This window comes from Melanotaenia boesemani, chromosome 6, assembly GCF_017639745.1.
Source record: "Melanotaenia boesemani isolate fMelBoe1 chromosome 6, fMelBoe1.pri, whole genome shotgun sequence".
Taxonomy (NCBI): domain Eukaryota; kingdom Metazoa; phylum Chordata; class Actinopteri; order Atheriniformes; family Melanotaeniidae; genus Melanotaenia; species Melanotaenia boesemani.
The window spans coordinates 37,293,004-37,301,067 of NC_055687.1; the positions used below are offsets into that span (position 1 = coordinate 37,293,004).

At 39.2% G+C, this 8,064-nt stretch overlaps 1 long non-coding RNA gene across 1 annotated transcript; it reads right to left on the reverse strand.

The window, feature by feature from the left end:
* Positions 1-2,220: 2,220 nt before the first annotated feature.
* On the reverse strand, positions 2,221-7,611 carry LOC121641969. Its single transcript, XR_006010822.1, has 4 exons — positions 7,578-7,611; positions 6,368-6,603; positions 6,130-6,275; positions 2,221-3,420 (listed from the first exon to the last, which is right to left on the reverse strand). It is a non-coding gene; the product is annotated as an uncharacterized LOC121641969 (long non-coding RNA).
* Positions 7,612-8,064: the final 453 nt, after the last annotated feature.

An 8,064-nucleotide genomic window follows, 5' to 3' on the forward strand; every position in this document is an offset into this window, starting at 1 on the left:
AGATCAGGCTGTATGTCAACTCATTTGCATACTAAACACTGATTGGTTGTTTTCTGTGGTGGTGGGAAGGACTTGTTGAAGACAGTACAATGGATCCTGTGAAGCTCCGACACACAGAGTTCAGTACAGAGGGGAGAGAGCGTTTGGAGAGATTTGCCCATTTCGGCGCATTTGATTGAGGGGGCAGAATGTTTGTTTGAGGGGGCACTGCCCCCTCTTGCCCCTGCGTAAAGCCGGCCTTGGTCCAGACCTATAAGTGGGTCAGAGCAGGGGACAAAGTCATATATTTACAGCAGTTTATTTTTGTTATTATAATTTGTTAAGTTGTTGTTTCAATCTAAAAAAGAAATAAAGAGATTGTCTTGTCTACATTATTATTTTATTCGTTTTGAATCAACCAAAAACGTGTGTGTGTGTGTGTGTGCGCGCGCGCGCGCGCACATGCATGTGTTTTGTTTGTGCCCATGCATTTAGGTGTGGGTGTGTGAACATGCGTGTGTGGTCAAGACCAGGGTGGCCTGATGCATGAATGACTCTTGGCCTGAAAAAGTTTCCCAGTCCGGCCCTGAGCCTTACCCATAGGCCTCCCCTTGGCGAAGAAATTTGTTCAGCACGATACAGCAACCAGATTATCATTTTGCTGCTATGATGCTGGACAGGACAGGTTAAAAAAAAAAGGCCTGACTTACCTTTCTGAGCTCTGAATATGCCGTGTATTTTTTCACCACTTTCCTGTGTTACAGAAGGAGAATGCCGTCCAATCACCCTTGAGAAGGTGTTGGAGTTTAACTCTGGAGCCTCAACAGTTCCTCTGCTGGGATTTCCATACCGTCCACAAATCCAGTTCCTCCACCAAGACAACAAATACCTGCCTCATCATCCTCCGCCTACCCGTACATAATGGTTATGACATTTTCAAGAAATATATGACAGAGGGAATTCTGCAGGCACCTACTTTTGGGGTTGTGTGAACAGACTATAGGCTGTTAGGCTACATATAAAGGAAAGAGGACTCCAGAGATGAAGCACTTTGTTTAGCTAATTGTGTTTAAATTAGTGTTTTGCACTTTCATCGTGCTGATTTCTGCAATGTTTTAACAATGCTCTTACAATGTTTGTATGATTACAAACAATTAATTTGTAGTGTTTCTAGAATGTTTACAACGCTTTAGTCTGAGCATAAAATGTTGAAATGAACTAATAAATGGATTGTTTCAACCTTGAAACTCATATGTCCACTGCTGAAATATGTCCAGTTCTTTTACCAGTGCACATTTTACAGGATCACCCCAGTAGTAGTTCAAGTGGACAGAGATGCATGGTATAGCATCCCCATCTAAAAACTAATGCTTCTTTTTCTTAATGTTTTTTATTTCAAAGAACGTTTAAAGTTTATGTTAAAAATGTTTAAAAATCCGGATAAAGTCATTTTTCCTGGATTATTTTAAATTAAAGAACTGCTAATTAGAAATACGTAACCAGCGGATTCTGAGAAATTAGATGACTTGTGTCCATGTCATTCATCACGTTTTGGGGGAAATAGGTATCCAGCGGTAAATGAATATTTGCAAAGCTAACATACAACATCCGAGACAAAAAGCTGTTTTACATCTAAACTACAGAGTTCCCACATGTTTTCTGAAGTCACTTTTCAAGGTGAATTTGACAGGTTTTCCAGCACCTTACAGCTATAGTAAATCACATTTTTATATACCAAAGTGCTAAAACAACCAAAATTGTTTCATGACAGAATTCTACAAAAGGGTGACAAATAAAACAAATTTTCATGCTTCAATGTGTCACCTGACTGAAAGTAGACTTTGCATCCTATTATGCAATTAATCAATTAAGCAGATATTAATTATTAAATCTCCAACTATTTTTATAAGTGCTTAATTGGGTTGAGTCATTTAAAAAAAGGCATTTTTCTCTGATTTCAGGCTTCTTAAAAGTTAATATTTTCTAGTTTCTTTACTCTGACAGTAAACAGCTTATCTTTGAGTTATAGACTAGATGAGATGTTTGAGGAGGTCATCTTGGACTTTGGGAAATGCAGATCAACCTTTTTCAACATTTTCTGACATTTTATGGACCAAACTGATCATTTAGTGGAGAAAATGATTAAGAGTGAAAAGTGACAACATTGTGACACATTAATGAATGAATTAACTGTTTGGAGTCATTTTTATAAGAAGAAAAGTCCAAATTTTCTGATTTCAGTTCAGTTTCTTTAATAAATTTGACTCTGACACAGAAAAGTTAAAGACTCAGCAATTTAAAAGTTAAAGCACAAACAAAGTAAGTATAATAATTATTCTTCAAACAATGAAAATTATACACAATTAATCTTCAAAAATATATAAATGAAAGTACAACGTTATCAGCAATTTTGAAACTGAATCATAGAGACCCCAAAACATCTCAGTATCATGTATTTACATCAATAACATCAATATTCCACCAGGTTCCATGACGTGGAAGCAAATACCACACAGGGTTACATCACATGAATCAAAACAAACTATTTCTCTTTCCACCCTAAAATGTGATGAAAAAAATCCTCAAATCAATGTTTGTTTTATACCTTCATTAGACAAGTGTCACGTGTAACTAGTCAACACCATTAACTAGGATCCCAGTGGGAACAGATGTCTAAACTTTACAATACAGTAGAAAAATATCTTGTATTTGCAAGACAATGAACAAGTAGGCTGCACCACACAATAATACAACATCTTATGTCTCTGTGATTTTAAATAAATAAAAAGAAATAAAAAAAACGAGAAACAATAGAGCTATAACACAGCATTGTTCATCAGTGGCATGAGAGATAGATCCTGCTGCTGCTGGCTGACTCTACATTTAAAGCTGGGAGATCATCATCAGTCGTTGGTAAAGACTTTAGTTCCACGCTGTGCCAGAACCACCTCCACATTTTGGGCTCTGTCCCTTTCCATATTTGACAGCATGCCTGCCGTCCAGATTTGAGTGTTCGGTTGATTTCTGTGCGCAAAGCATGGTTGTTCCAGGCCTCCCTGAAGCGCTCAAGGCTTTTCTGAATCTCGGGGAGAAAAATTAGGTGGAGAGAAAGTTTGTGGGTCAAGAAGCTGTGAATCCTCAAGAGTGTAGAATGTGCTGTACAAAGATTACAACACATGCAAGAACACATCCTCCAAACACGTTCAATTCTTTGGTTGTGGACTGATTCCCCTGTTATGAAACTCCGACACTCAATGCCCTGCACAGGATTCATGAGTAGGGCCACCTGTAAGTGCTCACCACCATAATCTGATCAGACTCTGGATGGTAGTCCATATAGACAAGTGGCTTTAAGGAAGTGAGACAGCACAGTGGTGGCTGTCTGTGCTGTAATTCAGGTAAGTGATCAGCCGAGAGTCCGTCTGTGCCACCATGAACCATCTACAATGATAAATACAAAGAACAAACACTTAATAAACAAGTAACAAGTTAAAGTGTGAAACAACATATTTAAAAAGGACATCAAACAGTTACAACGCAGTGTTAAATGTCATCACTGCCATTTCTAATAGTCTACCACAAGAAAGAGCTGAGTTGCTGCCTACATAATGAAGACAGATGAAACAGGTCATCAGGGTCATACATGTTAACACTTTAGTGTCCAGTTAAACAGATGTTAGCCAACAAAGATGATCACTGCATAGGTCCATTTGTTAAGGCTGTAGAGAATCATGAGGGAAAAATCACTCAGTGAATAGAAAGTGTTGGGGCCATAAATGTTTGGTAAAGTAAATGTGTTGTTTTTTTTTGGTTTGTTTGTTTTTTTGTTTGTTTGTTTGTTTGTTTTTTTGGTTTTGTTTGTTTCTGCATTAGTGTGAATCACAGTGATTTTATGGTTTAGGTTGGTCACAAGGGTGGTGGTTCTCTGGTAGACAGGGTGAGTGGATCGCTGTATTTTCTGTTGCTAGTCAAGTGCTGTGATTTATTTTCTTTGCTTTCAAATTGAGTTAGTGCATGTTGTATTAAGTTAGTTTACCTTTTTATGTAATAAAGTTATAAAACGTCTCAGTTGGATCTCAGCAAATTTAATGGTTCATCAGACAAAGAGGAAAGGCCCAAACTCTGAGGCTCGGTGACTTTTTGTGGGTTTTCAAGTCGTCACATAAAATATCAAACCTCAGCTTCAATGAAAGCCTAATTCTGTGGTGCTCCATATGTAATCTGTGGATACACAGTTTTTAAGCTGAGAGATTATTTTAAAAGCTATCATTAGGTAGCCTGTGTGAGAAGTCGGGACACTGCTGCTGTGTTGTCCCCATGATTTCCCAAATCACCACAGTTATACTATAAACAGCACTGCTATCGTAAGTAATAAGAAAAATGTGTTTGTCCAAGAATGGCAGCACTGCTCATGTAAACCAAAATTGGGAGAAAAAACAGTAAAACAGTATTCAAATTCTTAAACAGGCTTCCTAAATAATATATTTTATGACTTATACTGGAGCTGGATCTTTGTTAGTTTTCTTGAGACTGATTAAAATGACATTAAGGAAGAGATGGGCTATGTCCGAATGTCCTCACTATTCCTTAAATAGTGCCCTATTTAGTGGTCACTCAATTTTCTATGGGTGTCTGAATGTCCAGAGAGAAAAAAGTAGTGCACTCAAGATTACCCACAATGCAACTTGAAAAGTAGTGAGCATCAATGGTCACTAGACAAGTCAATATAGACCACAATGCATTGTGGTAAGAGCTCAAAATGACGCGAGGCGGCGGCGAGCAAATTGATCGGCGACAGGCTAAAGAACATGAATTTATTACTGTTTTATTGAACCTGGATCAGCTCCCAGGGACACCCCACTATCATCAGGTGGCAGAGACTGGAGAAAGTTCACAGGCTCACTTACTGCACACACACATGCACCACACTCACATACACCACCACAGACACACCTCCACCAAGATTTTCACTGCCTTGGTTGACCCCCCCCCTCCTCCCCTCCCGGGCGGCGGGTCGACTGGATGCGCTCATGTTCAGCTGCGATGGGAGACCCCGCTCCCCTCCTGCCAGGTGTTTCTTATGTTGTGTATAGCAGCTAAATCTACGCTTAAAGCCACTGAGGCGCTGTTTGCCCGGGCACTGACGCGCTCGCCGTGTCACTGTCTTCCGTTGTGTGACTGACGAATGAAAACATATCCAAACTTCATCATTTTTCTTTGCTTAAGATTTATTACTCATCCAAACGAGTCGTCGTTTTCTTGGCAATAATCCACAGTACAGATCCACCTCCAACGTAAATTCCAGTCATCACGTCAAACAATACAAGCAGTGAAAGTGACAACGGTCAAAAACTCGTTTGCTCCCTCCGTACAGCAACACCTGTCACCTGATAGACAGCTCCTACCTACATGGTGCTATCAATTAACTAGCGCCACCTACTGGGCAAATTAACAACATTAAAAATGGCTCTTACAGTTGTGAATGTCTGAATTATGTGCTTTCATGTACTGAGGTGTGTTTTTTTGTATCTCAACACTTGGCCCTTAGGCCCAGCGTGGAGATGCCTTTTTCCTCTAGCCTCATGTTATCTTTTCCATCTATATCTAATACTAATACAGGCGCGCCGCGCTGTGGCTGCTGCCTCAGGCTGCCTGATCCTGTTTGTGTCTACATGTTGTTGCTGTCTACTCTCGGACGGGTTGTACTGGAATACATTTCGTTGTACTTGTGTCCTGCACTTGTATAATGACAAATAAAGAATCTTGAATCTTGAACAGATATGCAGCAAAGAAAGAATAAAATACTATTTAAAGAAATAAAATATTTTCACACAAGAGTTTGGATCGGATTTGGAATGATGCTTTTTGATTGCTGTGGTGACAGCTGGTAGTCACATGATCTGTGGTGAGAAGCAAATCGTGTCCAAATCGCCAACACTATATAGCGTGCTGTATAATACAGCTCCATGTAGTGAATGAGGAGTTAGGAGGTAGTGTGGATACTCGGACACAGCCATAGTCTGTTTTATATTTGCTGGCTGATTTGTTGGCCTCATGACCAAATGTTGACTACCTGACTAGCTGTGACTACATTACAGCACAGAGGTCACAGACTGTGGTTAACCAACAGTTTTACTATGATGAATTCACCTTGTGTTGGGGTAAGGTGCATGATACACTCATCTTGCCACAGTGCTGCTCCATCTCCTAGCAGTAGCTGCTGGGTTTATCTGAGCCAACATCTCACACACCCAACATCGTTGAACCAGCAGTCCATCTGCACACAAGGCTCTCATCTGAAATTTTAATAATATCCATTACTAAAATAAATATACAATTTTATGATTTTATGCTATAAAACTTTGGAATACAGTAAAGCATCAACTACCTCATATCCTGAGTTTGGACACTCGTCTTGAAGTTGTCTTACATGACGTTCAAGTTCTTCATCATCAATCACAGAAAATCTGCTCCTCACTGGTATATCAAGCAATTTTGACCTCTTATACAAAAATGAAGAAGAACACCCCAAAACTTTTGCCACCCTTTTCACTGTATGGCCTTGCTTCAAAAGAAAATTAATTTGGTCCCTGGTTACATGAATCACTGGTCGCCCTCGCCGTCCTGAAACAAAAGGGAAAATATTTTAATATTACTATAAAGTATTTATCACATATTCTACTGAGATAATTTAACTGAAAACCACTGTATTAAATAAAACCAATCCTACAACTAAACCTAGCAGACATTGAACACCCGCCTCCCCAAAGAGGAGGAGGGAGAGTTGGCTGCTCCAAAGTATATTTAGACGGTGACCAGGGAGATGCTGCTCCTCACTTGGGTTAAGGTTCTGAATGAGTGCGCCAGGCCCAGTATCACTGGAGTAGGATCCTACCAACCCTGGTACATCAAGTCTGTCACCCCACGTTGCAGGTGAAGCAGGGACACAGCAGGGATGGAGGAGGAGGAGGTAGTGATGGAGGTGTATTTTGTGTTAAACAAAAAGAAGGCTCTGACTGAATACTTGGTATGTTAAATGAGTAAATAAATTGATCAGTTGAACAAATATAGCAAAGAAACACTCAGCAATGCATGTCTCTGTGTGTGTGTGTGTGTGTGTGTGTGTGTGCAGGAGCAGGAGGACTGAGGGTTCAGCGTTATGATAAATTACACCAAAATATATGCATCAGTAGACGTTACGTAACTTCACAACGTCAAACAAAAGAACGAAAGAAAAATTAAGACCTTTGTCAGCTAAATTAAAGATTTTGAAACGAAATATAATTCCCACCCGGAGAAAGACAGTAGTTATCCAGCTATGACCCAGAATATTTCAGTAGGTTTTGTATATTCCCAACATTGGTCCATGATAGCTTAAACTTTCCTTGTATCGTATGATAGTACACGTTACTTCATGTACATAACAAAATGTAAACAAAACCTCTTGTACAAAACACGTCTTAATAAGAGTTCTGTACTGCATCCATACAGTACATACAGTATAACCATAAAACCAGGTATGAGACTGACTGGAAGAGTTTTAAATCATATTTCAACATTTCCCACGTTATATATGCTGGAGCACTTCTCAGACTCACCTCTCCTCAGCGGGGCTGCTAGCACACTGAGGAGCGGAGCGCGAACAGGAAGTGACGTCACCAAAGGAAACCGGGATCAAACATACAAATAAAAGCTCACCAATAAAATAGGTGCTTTACTGAAAAATAATTAACATAATACTGAACAAAGCATATACAGACATATAAGAGGGATTTTTAGTAAAATGTATAGTATTTTAGCACACCTGTTACACTTGTCCACAACAGCAACCGCCATTTCTGCTGCCCCTCCTTCACGCGCACGCATGATCAAGGTCTTGCACAAGTCTGACTAGTCATAATTACATTTGAGATATCTTGAATTTTAATTCCGCCTAGTTAAAAATGAATTACAGATATCTGTAATTTATTTTTGACTAGTCAGAATGAAATTGTAGATATCTTTAATTAAAATTCTTACAAGTTATAATATAATTACGAATAGTCAAAATTACATTATGCATATCTATAATGTTAGTTCTGGATA